Here is a 15876-nt window from a genome sequence, read left to right as displayed (position 1 = left end):
TTTTTCGACCCCGAAAGGATGAAAGGCAAAGTCGACCTCGGCGGAATTTGAACTCAGAACGCAACGGCAGACGAAATACCGCCAAGCATTTCGCCCGGCGTGCTAACGTTTCTGCTAGCTCGCAGCCTTAGTGTATATATACAATTCTATAACCTCAAATGACAATATCGAATGCAACTCAGAAAGACAGAGGTGCACTAACCTTGCATGAAACCAATGAAAACAGTAACAAAGACCGAAGCAGCAGCAGGGAATATGGCTCACACTCTACAAGTCCTTGGTCCTTGTAATCTATATTCTGAAAACCATCTTTTTTCTTAAAAAAAAAAACAAAAAAAAACAGGACCGGAAGCTGTGTCGAACAATTAACTTACAATACAGTCTTTGCCCTAATTTATTGGTTGTCGCTCGGTACGTATTTGTTATCTAACCGATATCATCAGAACAACAACAGCAATAATAATTCTTTCTACGATAGGCACAAGCCTGAAATTTTGGAGGAGGGGGGAATAGTAGACGGACGGAATGCTGCTAAGCATTTTCCCCGACATGCTAATCAGAAATTTACGTTCTCATGTTTTGAGGAAAAAGAAAGATCCCGTGAACCATACATTGAAATTCAAGAAATTTTTGCAGATTCCTCACGTGCAAACGGAAATATAATTTTCTACAGTCTTCCGTCAATACGTTAAAGTTAACCAGTCTGTCTTTTACAGGAACGTCCGTACTTATTATTTTAACTGTGTCAGCTAATAAATTAGACGGAGACACTTATTAACTGGCGTCTTTTTTTTTTTTTCAATCCACATTTACACAACACTCCGTTTGTATCGCTACGTTAATTATAACACAATACTATCTTAATTATAACACACCATCGCCTGTCTTTGTCAGAAAATTGTTCATCCGTCTATGATAAAATCCCATAGACATGTTTGAACTGTAATATTTCTTTGACTGATGCAGGTTCGATGTTTTTAAAGAAAATGAAACTGGATGATAACCACACACACACAAACACTCAAAGAGAGCGCGAGAGAGAAAGGGAGAGGAGTTTAGAGAAGTTATGCTGCACTGTTATGTCTTTTGGATTCCAGATCTATGTGTCTCCACCTTGGGTGGATATGTATGGCCTCTTCTAAAACTTCCCTACAATAGTTCTCTCTGTTTCCTCGATATTACTGCTTATTTGTCGGAGCTTTTTATGTTCTAAGTTCAAATTCCACCGAGGCTGACTTTGCCTTTTATTCCTTTGGGTCGATAGAATTAGTACCAGTTGAGCACAGGATCGATATATTCGACTTACCGTTCCCACTAGCGTAGCTAGAGTGTGTGCCGCTCGGGGCGGCTCTTCCGTTTGCCGCCTCCGGACCCCACAAAAAACACAGGTAATTAAGTTCATCTTTTGCTGAATGGAACGGATGGAAAAAAAGGAGAGAGAAAGAATAAACGAAATTAGACAAGTAAAGAGGGCGAAAGTTGTGTACTTGCGTGATGATAGGCCATACGTAAAGTGTTCCTTTGGCCAGGAGCCAAGCGAAAAGAGGCAGAACCGATTTGGGGTTCTGTATTTATATTTTTCCTAACTAAATTAGGTCAGGCCAGACAAAGGATTTTCCGTCTCTTGACCCAAGTCTGACTTGAAATAGTCGCTTAAACAATAGAATTGACTCATAATTTTCAACGTGGAAAAGCCGAGGACAATAAGAAAGGAACTGGTTGAAAAATGTAGCTAGGAAGCTGTTCGTTACTCCCACTCAACTATAACTGAATTGCCCTACGAGAAAAGGTATTCTAGTCATGACCACCCTGCCTCTTTATATCAGCGACCAATATGTCATTCCTCTTCTTTTTTTTTTTCTTTTTTTCTTAGGACGGCACGGAGGACTGTCTACTGTTTCTAGCTTGTAAAGCAACTACGGAGAGGTTCTCTCATTATCTCTAAATATTATCATTTGGCCCCATGCCAACATTGATCGGACATACCTGTAATCAGAGGCATTCTTCCTACGTCCATCCGATCCTTATATAAAACAGCAGAGTGTAGTTTGAAAAAAGAAGAATTATTTGCTATTTCTAGCAGGTCGAACGACCTCACAGAGGCTCTCCAGTTGGTTTATGTAACAATGTGTCGATATATGAAAGATTAAATTTAGTGGGTACCTTTCATTATTTTTTTAAACGGCTGCTTCGTAATTGCTTCAACAAAGTAATGATAATTATAACTGTAGGGGATTAGGGATGACCTGAAGTGTCAATCGGAGACGGAAATGAGATATTTTAATGGCATGAGAGGAATGTGTTGTTTCAGACAGGTGTCTGCATGAAAAGGATGCATTCGCTATGAATAAGATGATATATGCAAATACACACACATACCTATATACTTTTGCACCTGAACATGCACACACACATTCGTATCCGCGCGCGCGCACGATACACTACAACATAATAGTATAATATAAAGGCAGCGAGCTGGCAGAAACGTTAGCACGCCGGACGAAATGCTTGGCGGTATTTCGTCTGCCGTTACGTTCTGAGTTCAAATTCCGCCGAGGTCGACTTTGCCTTTCATCCTTTCGGGGTCGAAAAATTAAGCACCAGTTACGCACTGGGTCGATGTAATCGACTTAATCCCTTTGTCCGTCTTTGTTTTGTTCCCTCTATGTTTAGCCCCTTGTGGGCAATAAAAAAATAAGAAACGTTAGCACGCCGGGCGAAATGCTTAGTGGTATTTCGTCTGTCTTTACGTTTTGAGTTCAAATTCCACCGAAGTCGACTTTGCCTTTCATCCTTTCGGGGTCGATAAATTAAGTACCAGTTGCGTACTGGGGGATCGATCTAATCGACTGGTCCCCCTCCCCCAAAATTTCAGGCCTTGTGCCTAGAGTAGAAAAGAATATAGTATAATATAATACACACACACACACACACAGATACACACACGTTCTGAGTTCAAATCTCACCAAGGTTAGTTTTGCCTCTCATCCTTTCAAGGTCGTTAAAATGAAATACCAATGAAGTACAGGAGTTGAAGGTATCGGCTAACCCCTCCCACTACAATTGCTGGTTTTGTGCCAAAATTTGAAACTGCTGTTATAGAATCCGCTTCACATTCAGCTAAATTTTCTTCACCAAAACCTGTATCGCAAGGTGTGAGAGGAACCGCGAGAAAATAACGAACAACACCACGTGAACGATTAACAGAAACTTTATTCAATGCACAAAACATTTTCCATGTCGGTCTTGAATTAATAATACACGACGAAGCTTACATAATGCAAAGCACAATTCGGTAGTTATGAGAAAATAGTTAGTTAAATAGGCTCTGTGAATATACTGCTAAGACTGCAGATAAAACGTTAAATTCATAATTGCAATACCGTAGCTGCTGTCTGCTCGGTTGAATAAGAAGTTGTTAAAATAATTGTTAAATACTGAAAAGTGAGAGCGTGATTTTCATGGCGGCGATTCCCAACACTTTGTGGCAAGGGGTGAGACGTGTGAAATGAATCGGCAGGTCTATGAGCAAATATCCCTGGTAAGAGAGGCGGCGCATTTGGCACAGTCACCTTCGACACTCTGCAAAGGCTTGGCACTAAAACTCGTCTATTTATATGTCTCGTTAGGGACGTTGTAGAAATTTCTAGAAGGTTGTATCGCGTAATGGCTCCATACTGATTGGCCAGTTAAGCGGCCGATCACGTGAAATTGGCTGTTACTAAGCCGTGGCTTTTATTTGGAAATTCGTCGATTCGGTTTCGAATCTGCTACTCCTGAAAATGGTTTTCTACATCTTCATTATACATTCTAATGTCAACAACCAAATTATTTGGTTCTTACGTTAGAGAACATCTCACTATGTGTGCCATAGTTTGTGGCTGCTCATGAATAGTGTAGCTGGAGGAGCTATATCCTTATTTAATGATTGTCGTCCTGGCTCTATTAACTCTAGTTTTTTCTACTTTTTCTCTCTTACAGCCACGACATCAGGTGGTATTTATTTACTTACTGCCTTTTTTTTTATCTATTTTCTAGATAGTTTTGTACAGTTATGAACACTAGAACTTCGTAAGCCAAAGTCAGTTAGTGAGAACCGAGTTTGGCTGACCGGCTGAACGAAACGCTGTCTCTAAATGACAAGGCACAGATGGACAACTATGGTAACTCACCAACGATGCAGTTGCTTCGTCCCACCACTCTTACTAGCTCACTTTCTCTTTTCTACCCTTTCTCTACTTGTGTTTGTTGGTGAGTATTAAGATCACTTACTGATTAAAGAACATACTTTCTTATTATTCTTTGAAATATCTTTAGTGCCAATGAGTTGTGTTCGAAATATTTTGGCTCCCCAGGGAATTACTTTCAATCACCTTCTCACTATATATTTTTTTTTCTGCAAAGGAGTTCCTTTGCTATTTGGGAACATGTTCACCACAGAGAGCAGCTGTCTCTTTAGAAGAAACCAATTAAGTTTCTCCATCCAGCATCCAGAAATATGTCTCCGATTATAGGTGTTGGCTTAATGTTCTCTTGTTTAACCTGTTTAGTCAGCCTTCTATTGGTTACATAGTTACGTAAAACAACTTTTTAAAAGTATGATGATCGGTGCGACTATTACGTTGTCTTGGAAACAAATAAGACGATGTTGATTCCGTCGTAAAGGCTTCAGTGAATTATAATGGATCATCATCGCACAATGAGTCATGGCTTTCATTTACATCAGTTCGTTTACTAGAAGGATAATCTATATATCCCCATCCTCCCTCTCCCTCTATCTCCCACACACACCACTTCTGAAATAACAAACTACCACAATAAGTATAAACATCCGTGATGAATGTTACCAAGGATACTAATAACAGTATAGTCGTTATGAACTGGTCAATAACTGGCCTTTTAATTATGATATTACATACATACATACATACATACATACATACATACATACATACATACATACATACATGCAAACACACACACATCACAAAGATGCAGTGAGTAAGGCAACAGATATTGATCCCCACTTGTTATCAGTTGTCGTATTCCTAGATATATACAACACCCAGACAGGAATGAAACTAAAATCATTAATTCCAAACTTAAGGCTACTGACACTTTTATCCGCCAGGTTTGTTCTTAGGTAGTGGAGTTGACTCGTCACCCGGTTTAATGCTATCAGTTGGCCCTAAGGCATCGTGAGTCGTGTCCACTTTGTTACAAATATTTCTGCGAGGTCTCCGTTCCGTAGATAACTCCCTCTCTTCATCTCACTAGTCTCAACGGTTCTGAAAAGAGTCACAGTGGCACTGTCCCACTTCCTTACTTTGTTTTATTACTGCATCAATATACAAAATTATGTTGACAACAAAAAATTTTACATATACACACACACACATGCGCGTGTCTAGACATGTAACAACGTGCATGAGAATACATTCATCAAACAAAACACACGAATCTACCCATGCACTGACTCCAAATACTGCACATACAAAAATACTCTGTTGTTGAAATTTCAATGAAGGGGCCTTGGATCATGGTTAGAAACCGGCTCTTTCTTTATTGGCAAGAAATCTTGAAATAAAACTGAATGACACACATACACACACAATTATGTACACATACACACACAAGTGCATACTCACAAGAGGTTTCTCCAAAATGTAACCGAATATTTTTTAAAAAGTGAGTTATGGCTCTAAGCAAGTTTGTTACCTTCAGAATAGTTCTCTTCTGTCTTGGTACACAACTCTCAACGTTCACCAGTTTAGGAACGCGTTTTCAGGGATGGTCGCAGCTCTCGTAGCAAATATTCTTTGAACTCTCCATTCACCTGAAATCAGAAACCTTTCAGGATGGATATTAAATTTGAGAACAATAAATGAATAAGTAAGTAAATAAATAAATAAAAGAAGTCCGAAGAGTAGAGGAGTTAAGGAACGGGAGCCGTCTTGTGCTCTGCCGAAAAGCTCCGAGTAGAGAACGACAATGCATGATCAGATGTTTTGTCGAGGGCAGCATCTAGAATTCATTTGACCACACCCCAGGCCCCTTCTTTCACACTGCATCTCTTAAACGTCTCAAGACATCCAAGTAAAACTCTTTATTGCTTTCTAATGACGTGTAACAAACACGGGGAGACCATTACTCTTTCAATCGAAAATGTTTAAGACATAGCGGCGACAGTTTCGTGGGGATGTGGAGTATTCACGGTACTCACTACGGTCTTGCTTGGTTTTTAATCTTCTCCCATTTAAACCATTCAAGATCTATTGGTGGCCAACGTCTCCGTTTAACGATTCTGACGTACTTTTTTTTTCGGGGTGGGTGGAAGAGGATGTAGCAGTCACAATCAGTAGCGTAGCTACGGGTGGAATGGGATGTTTGGGCGACCCACGTGGGTGGTGCTTTTATAGGAACGGTACTTTTGGGTCTGTTACATAAACCTGTATGGCTGAAGTTCTCAACGTGGGCGGTATCGACCCCAAGGGGCTGCTGTGCATGTCGAAGGGGGAGCTAAAGTGTGGTGGCGACAATGAGGCAACATAACATACTAAATTATATCTATAATAGTAATTATATTATGCATAATAAAAATCGAGTAATGGTTATTAAAATAAAATGAGATCTCACCAGGCACAGGCAAGTCATTAACTTGCAACGTATAAAGCAAACCTGCAACTTTTGTCTTTATTAATTCTTTATGATTTCACTGTAAATGCTTATACAATCCATTTTTAGAGTAAAATGGTCGTGATACTTCACTCACCACTCACGTTGGTGTTAGACATAACAACTACTTAAAAGGACGGCGCTACAAAAAATGGGTTAAGAACCACTACTGTATAGTGACATGAACGGGAGAGGGATGGTAAACACAAGGACTGTGCCGGGTGGCACGTATTCTAACTATGCCACTGGCCGCGATGATCCAGCCCACTGCGACGATTGCCTTTTAGTTTCGATATCGTAATCATACACATACATTTCGTCACCTCTTATAACACTTTCTGTAAGTTCTCGTCAGCATTCGAACCATCAAATAACTCTTAATTGATTGTGGTTCGGTCGTAGATTTTCCGCAACATAATGCATATTAAATATTGGTTATAAAATTATGCGACATGAACCTTTACAGAGAGAGGCCGACGTCTTCGATATTTTGGGAACAGTCAGCCGACGTTATTTACGGATGGCAGCACGTACTGTTGCAATATGATCATCATTCGTTGCCGAGATGCGTCTTACGATTTGAAATGCTTTTACAACTTGTGACATTGCGTACTATCTTCCCGAATAGATGTATACAAACAAGAACACACACACACACACATTAATCTGCACATCCAACTTAACTTGGATGTGTTAAGAACGCCGTAGACTGCGGTAATCGTCCTGAGAAATCATCTCCTATAGACGTTACATACACACACATACGCATACACATTCACACACACACACGCAGACATACACGTGTGTGTGTACTTTTTAGTGTCTAACGTCCATATGAGATGATTTCTCAGGACGATTACCACAGTCTACGGCGTTCTTAACACTTCCAAGTTAAGCTGGATGTGCAGATTAATGTGTGTGTGTGTTCATGTATGTATACATCTATTCGGGAAGATTGTACGCAATGTCACATGTAAAAGCGTTTCAAATCGTAAGACGCATCTCTCGAAGGCAATTCCATATTTGGACTTCTTTCACGGCAACGAATGATGATCATATTGCAACAGTACGTGCCGCCATCCGTAAATAATGTCGGCTGACTGTTCCCGAAATATCGAAGAAGTCGGCCTCTCTCTGTAAAGGTTCATGCGCCATTGATTTACCATGGTCGAACCATTTTAATCTCTCCTTTCGGTAATGGTTTATCGTTTTCTCTCTCCCTCTTTTCTCCCCATCTCTATCTATTTATCTATATATCTATCTGTCTATCTATCTATACCTACGTAAGTACGTATGCATGTAAAGGTGTGGGAGTATAAAACAGCAAGTATAATGAAAGAAAAAAGCAGGTTTCATCAGAGAATAATGTGTAAGGAGATGAATTTGAGAAAGCTTCATTGTTTAATTTAAGTGAGAGTAGGGAGAGACTTGATGAAAGATAGATGGAGGGAAATCGAGAAACGGAACGAACATATCTCACAAATTAATTTCTGTAAGGGACGACCGTGCGAAATGGTGACGAATGGAAAAACAGAGGACTCCTTTTATTTAAACGCGTCACACGGTCGAACATACAAATATATATATCAAAGATGATATACATGATATGTTATGCGACGATAACATAGATGACCAGTAATGAAAGACCACAACCGTATTAGATGAATAACAGATATATTTATTGTAGCGTTAAAGATGTATGTCTGTGTGAGAGTGTGAATGCGACATATAAGAACATAATCAAAGACAGGCCGTCATACAAAGAAAAGTGTGTATGTGAGTGATACATGTGTGAGTTATTACAGCAGATAGAAAGAGTCAGTAAATGACACGTGAGCAATTATACCAGTTCGTTAGTACACTATAGGAAAAGTTCTGTATGTGAAAGTGAGGAGAGGCTGAGTGCGGCAGTGCTGATCACTAGTTGTGATGTCGTGGTATCGATGCCGGGCCGTGTTTCTTGTTATACAGATGTTCATCGCTGGCTGAGAATTTCTTGTCTGTTTAAGAACTCTTGTCTGTTTATTTACCGTGGTGAAGCTGAGTCACCTAACAGAATCGAAGAGAGAGATGTGCCGCGGAGGTTTGGTTTGGTGTACATAGTAATTCGTGTTGACGCTGGTAGTGTAGAGGCTGTTTGGTATTAATCGTGTTGGTCATGACAATGATGCTGGATAGTAGTCGTAGACTCTTGTTGCTGATGTGGCGACGGCGGAGGTCATCGTGGCTGGACGAAGCTGCTGAAGTGGTCGCTGGCTGCTGCTGCTGTCGTGTGGTACACGGAACAGTTCTCAAAGAGAAACTGGACCGAGACAAATTATTGGGTATGAGTTAAAGCTATTTATAACAAACTATGGGCTCCCGAAGGCTTCAGAATTTTACTCTATCACGTGACCTTATTAGGGGCCGTGATTGGTCAGTTTGCGTTCTGGCGGGAACGGTTCGAAGAAGTTGCCGATTCGAATAATGATCAGTCACGTGATGGACAAGGAATGGGTTCTCTACTACGCTCGCATTTATTTATATTTAAATGAGAAGATTGTATGTAATGGCGATAGTAGTTTTGTATCTAGTGACGATAGGTAGTTTCACTACATGTCTAAAGTTACGTCGATAACATTGCGATTAGCAGCATGTATTATGGCAGACTAATTGTGTAATACTTCTGTATAAAACTCGAACTTCGCATGTTTAGTGTCAATGAACTATGCTCACAAAACTGGTTTGAAGAGTATCCAGAAAGCTTTCGTGGTATCACGATTTAATTACAAGACCTTATTGATCGATTGATTTTAATAGTTTGGCAACAAGCAGTCTCACATATATTTGTTTGACTAGAACAAAAGAAAAAAAGTCCTATTCCCACTTTCAACAAAAAATGTTAAATAAACCATTTTTAGGATGAAGAAGGATTAAAATAGACTAAAATTTCACCCTCTTCTCGTCTAGTCGTTCTCTTTTGCTAGAGATCAGGATTGGAGTGTCTATAAACGCCATAGCAAAACATATCCATTGATATTGGTTTCAGTTTGGTATGTTATACTGTATCTAGTAATTGTTGTAGAGAAAAGAACAGAAAAAGAAAAGGGGAGGGATGTGGAGGAGAGATGAGGGAAATTAAGAAAATAGTAGAAAGGGAAGTCGTAAACTAAAGGAAGTAGAAGTGATGTAAAACAAGACGGAGCGTGAATAAGGTAGCGACATAGTAGCTCCGCCAATTCAACGCCATGAATGAAAAAGATATATTCTGATGTCAATTGAAACCTCTTGATGAAGTTGACCTTTAGAGTGACCTTCAACGAACAAAACCACCACAACAGCAGCAGCAGTAGCAACAACAATGACGATAGTCAACAATAGTCTTTTAATAACTTCTGATAAATTAAGGCGGCGAGCTGGCAGAACCGTAAGCACGTCGTGCAAAATGCCTAAAAGCATATCGTCCGTCTTCACGGTTCAGATTCCGCTGAGGTCGACTTTACCTTTCATCCTTTCGGAGTCAGGAATATATATATATATATATATATATATATAATTATAAGATCTGGTAATTATTAATTAATATCGATTAATTATCAGGGGGCCAGCACATTTAAAGAATCAAAGAGATTCAGAAATATTATCTGCAATCTCAGGGGATTAAGGTACATTTTAAAAATAACGTCGACCACTAACGTGGACAATTAATGCGCTAGAAATAGATCACATTTTGTGTCTATTAAGACCTAAAAAGTTCTCAACATGAAATATAGCAGCATACCAAAAACGTGAGCGGGCAAGACATTTAAAATCACCTAAAAAAATCATTATTAAACAGGAACCAGGTTTCGGATTTAACAAATTCTTATGTGTGTGTGTGTATACACATATATACTAGATTTAGACGTAGAAATTGGTAAACTGAGTGTTAAAATAAGGTCGGAAACTAGGTGTAAGCCGCACCCACAAAAAAAAAATTGGGAATAGAGACAGTGAAAATGCTTTGAACATGCCCACTGAAAAACTACATTGCCAAAACGAACGAGCGTAGAAATATTTTGGGACTGATTTGAAACATTACTTTTCCATTATTGGATTTATCTTATTTGATTGATGTTCAAATATAATAATTATTATTATTTTCATATTACCTGTTTTCGTTTTGCTATTAAGATTAATAAAAATAAGACCTTATATGTTAAAAAATTTGGACCTGGGTTTGTACCCCCTAAACAAACTTCGTTCCCACAATTATGAATGTTCAATGACTGGTAGAGCTGAATGAAGCTGCATGCTGTTTCCCATATACAACCAAGTCCATTTTGGGTTTTTGATGAGACCATTTATTTGTGCATAAACATTGCAATGATTACAGTGTTTAATTGCCGGAGGCTGTAACATTGATCCCTAGAGGTATTCATGTATGTATGTTGTGTTTGTCTAAGAATTAAATAGCAACGTATTCGTGTTGAGAAAATTATACATTCATTGTGGACAAATGATTTGTTTTTTTTTAACTTGGGATCGGGCAGCGACCAAGAAACCTGCTTTCTCATAGACGTCTGATGCCTCTCTTTCTGTCTTTTATTGGCCACACTGGGTCTAACACAGAGGGGCCTCTCCCTTGACTGTGGGGCACATCTCGATTTATAACCAAGTTTTTGCGGGAAACCTATGGAAATTTCCAGTAGAAATCGTACCTAGCTAAAATACCATTGACTGACAACGAAGCCGAGATCACCTGATATGTTGTGGTCCTATTTCTTGTTACTGAGCTAACGCGGTTTCAATTCTAAACCCTGCTACAGTCATTTCGATAATAATTGTTTCATTACGAAAAATGTAACTCTTGAGATCTATTGGTTGTCAGTAGCGTGGCAGGAGGTGGGTGGAGACAATGGAACGAGTGAAGCAGTCGACCCGCTCGCGATTTTTTTTTTTTTTTTTGCCACGAGAGTTCCGGACCCCAGTAATGAACTCATTTGCATACAGCCAATCAGAGCTCACCTTGACTTCGTTGTCAAGTTAACAAATATACTCTACCAAGTAAACTCAAGACGAAGAACGGTGTTGTAAGTCGACCGATCGCCAAATTATGCCTGGTTTTAGAAGGAGACAAGTAATTAGATTTGCATCTATACCTATTATCGAATTTTGTTAGGACCCCATATGATAAAGAAGTGGATGGGGAAAATGCGGGTAGAAGGTAATGTGCTAGCAACCATCTCCCTTTACTGTTTTACAAAGTAAACAACAAATAACTACGCAGAAGCAGCCATGGTTGAAACAAGAACAAGAACAACAAACATTATTAAAAGAGAAAAGAAGCATGGTCATTCCTTACTCAAGTGACCTTATCTTATTGCCCATCACTTGTTATGCGCTCATAAATTAGTTTGGTAGTTGAGCTCTGATTGGGTGTATGCAAATGAGTTCATAACTGGGGTCCTGAACTCTCGTAAAAAAAAAATTTTGCAGACCGGTCGACGCTTTTATGAGGGGGTAGTTTTGGGTCTGTTGTATAAGCTTGTGTGTGGCGGGATGGGGAGAGAAAATTCAAGGGCTGTAACGCTCTAGCTACACCACTATTAGTCTTCAACATCAAGGGTTTCCGTGCAGCAGACGTGTCGGGTCTTCTTTTTTTTCTGTCTGACATTGAGTTACAATACTGTTTTGCATGGATTTATCTCCAGCCATCTGATAATCGCAAATAAAGTACGACTTGTTTAGGAGGATTAAAACTATTGAAATGTATCCAGTTATCATCATACTACTAAAGGTTACACTCACTTCCTACTTTATTTAATAGATCTTAATTATTATGCTGGGGTGCTGTCTCCTACACGAAAGACCTGCAGGTACTGCATATGCAAGTGTGAGATATTGTGAACATATCGCATTATGTACATATGTTATTTTGTGTGGTAGTGCAATAGTTAGGGCAGCGGACTCACGGTTTCGATTCCCAGACCGGGCGTTGAGTGTTTATTGAGCGAAAACAAGGCTCCGGTAGAGGATGGTGGCGAACCCTGCTGTACTCTTTCACCACAACTTTCTCTCACTCTTGCTTCCTGTTTCTGTTGTACCCGTATTTCAAAGGGCCGACCTTGTCACACTCTGTGTCACGCTGAATATCCCCGAGAACTACGTTAAAGGTACACGTGTCTGTGGAGTGCTCAGCCACTTGCACGATAATTTCACGAGCAAGCTGTTCCGTTGATCGGATCAACTGGAACCCTCGTCGTCGTAACCGACGGAGTGCCAACCATTTTGTGTAGTTTGCGTGAAATTCTGTCTGTATGCGCGTGTCAATGAACAAGCCAGTATGTGTGACTGTCTTTTATTATCTATGTGACGTTCGATCTGTATTTATGTCTCGAAATGGGAAATTATGTTATGAGTGACACCATTATATGTGACAGTGCGTTGGTGTCGTTTGTGACAGAGTATGTCACAAATGATACGAGGTAATACTGTCTGTCGTTGTGCGAAAGATATTGTACATGTAACATTCTTTTACTTGCTAAATCAGGAAGAAGGGACGCCCTCTGATAACAATGAAATTGATGTTGTTAACGATGAGCAGAGAGAGAGAGAGAGATGAAATTCAAGAGAGGCAACATTCTGGAAAGGAAGGAGTAATCATAATAATTCGTGTTAGGTTTGGCTAGAGCGGGGGACATAGTAAGGCTGATGGGATAAAGAGCTGAAAATACCCAAGTAACGGTAACACAAGACCAACTGCCTTCGCGAAGCAGAGGCCATTATAGTTACTGTAGAAAGAAAAAGACAGCAAATATGTGAGACGAGGCTGTCTCACATGTTTAAAAGAATAATCTCTCTCTGGACTAAGGCCACCTTAGTCTGTGTGAAAGAAGCAGGTGCAATACTCCATTGTGGACTTCGTCCGAGTTTTGTTGAGAAACATTAATTGCTGAGGGGGAGGACAGCTGAAGTATTTTCTAGTTCTGAAAGGAAGGACTGGTTTTAGTCTTCGAAATGAAACATTGTGTGAATGATTATCTGTGTGGGCAGCGTGTGTAGTTATTATTCTTGTGACATCGTGTACGTAATAGTCTGTGGACATAGTGTTTCTGTATATATGTGTGTTAGCCAGAGATAAATAGATAGATAGATAGAGAGAGAGAGAGGGGGAGGGAGAGGAGAGAGATGGGACGAGCGAAAGAAGTTGTGTATGTTATTTGTTTTTACCTCTTACTTGTGCCAGTCATTGGACTGCAACCATGCTGTGGTGCCACCGTGAAGAGTTTCGTCGAACAAACCAACACCAGCCCTAATTTTTTTAAAAGACAAGTTCTTATTGTATCGTTTTCGGATCTTCGGATCTTGTTCAAAACGGGGGCACCAGTTTTCATTTATGTTTTATGTAGTGTTTTTGGTACCGAAAGACTTTCAAACTTCGTATACTTATCTATTTTGTGTTATAGAACAGAAAAAAATTTTTGTATTCGAATTTATTTCATGTAAAAAATTGTCTTATTTCGATAATTTCTACTAATCACTGACGTCTATTCAGTTGAAAACAGTTAGCGCTGTAACGGTGTATATCGTATTAATCCCCGTTAGTTCTGACATTTCCGATTAACTAGACTGTTAACCCTAACCCTAACCCTAACTCTAGAATCCGAACTCTAAAATTGTTACACACATAGATACGCACAGCGTAATTTATTATATAAACAATATATGCGTATAAATTACGATTAAACCGGATGAAATATGTCACAGGGAATAACATTTTTATGACCGGATAGCAGTAACTCTATTCAGCTGAATAGACGTCAGTGATTGGTTGAAATTACAGAAATACGACAACTTTAACATGAAATAACTTGCGATGTACGTTTTTTTGTTAAGAAGACTAAGAGAAAAAGATGTTTTATATGACACATTCTACCAGTGTCCCAACTTTCAAAGTGTTTCGTTAAGAAGATACTGGTGCCCCCGTTTTGAACAAGATCCTCGTTTTCTTTTGCCGAACCGTTACATTACGGGGATGTAAATAAACTAACACCGTTTTCAAGCGGTGGAGACAAACACACATACAACGGGCTAAACACACACATAAGGCGGCGAGCTGGCAGAAACGTTAGCACGCCGGGCGAAATGCTTAGCAGTATTTCGTCTGCCGCCGAAGTCGACTTTGCCTTTCATCCTTTCGGGGTCGATTAAATAAGTACCAGTTACGCACTGTGAGTTGATATAATCGACTTAATCCGTTTGTCCCCTCTAAGCGTAGCCCCTTGTGGGTAGTAAAGAAATAACACATACAACGGACTTCTTTCAATTTCCATTGACTAAATCTACTCGCAAGGCTTTGGTGAGCCCGAGGTTATAGCAGAAGACAATTTCCCAAGCTTCCACGCTGTGAAACTGAACCTGAAACAGAGTGGTCGAGAAGTAATCTTCTTACCACACAGCCACGCATGCGCCTATATCAAGTACGACAGTGTGTTACGCAGAGTCACTTTGTAGCTGCTGCATCAATCTCGGGTACCACAGTGTCACAGACTGATACCACACAAATGGCGAATTGACGCTCTGTGACTTGAATGTTTTTCTCAAAGTGGAATAAATTGGTTGCAAATGGGAAATTTAAACCAGCCTTACTTACATTCTACGTACACCATAAATTTTATCTTTTATTCTGTGACACTCTTATGACGTTCTGGATTATAATGGTGATGGTGGTGTAATGAATGATGATGGCGGTGGTGGTGGTGGTAATAGTGATGTTGGTGGTAGTGATGCTGGTGGTTGCGATGATGGCGGTAGAAAAATGGTGGTGATGATGATGAGCAATAATGTCTAATCAAACATCCGGGAGTGTGTTGAATGAAGATCTATGACGTAAACATCAATTGGATAATGGTAGCTGGGTGAGATTTCGATAGAGGGTTTATGAGAGAAAGTTGCGGGTGGTTGCATGTGGGCATAAGGGTATGTAAACGGAGTGGGATTAAGGTGGAAATGGATTATTGTTGTTATTGATATTTAATCCTAGATAGACCCTGATCGAGCAGACTTGTACCAGTCGTGACCATCTCGTCTGTCTTAGGATTGTAGGCTACCGCATTTAATGTTTATAATAGCGGATGTAATTTGAGGCGATTTAGTTATTATTTCTAGTGGGTTCGTAAGAACCTTCCCTGTTAGCACGTGGTCCTACTTTGTGATGAAGCTGGTGTTGTGAGTCAGACT

The 15876-nt window shown here is 39.8% G+C and overlaps 1 long non-coding RNA gene across 2 annotated transcripts in view; it reads right to left on the bottom strand.

Moving 5' to 3' along the window:
* Positions 1-15876, bottom strand: part of LOC128248743 (uncharacterized) — a 33634-nt gene that overhangs the window by 1019 nt on the left and 16739 nt on the right. For both annotated transcript variants that reach the window (XR_008264931.2, XR_016243232.1), the window contains exon 3: positions 5719-5850. This is a non-coding gene — a long non-coding RNA (uncharacterized LOC128248743). The remainder of the gene's footprint in view (positions 1-5718; positions 5851-15876) is intronic.

Source organism: Octopus bimaculoides, chromosome 9, assembly GCF_046866305.1.
Source record: "Octopus bimaculoides isolate indiv1 chromosome 9, ASM4686630v1, whole genome shotgun sequence".
Taxonomy (NCBI): domain Eukaryota; kingdom Metazoa; phylum Mollusca; class Cephalopoda; order Octopoda; family Octopodidae; genus Octopus; species Octopus bimaculoides.
Note: the sequence above shows the minus strand (reverse complement) of the source record. Positions and strands in the feature narration are given on the sequence as shown.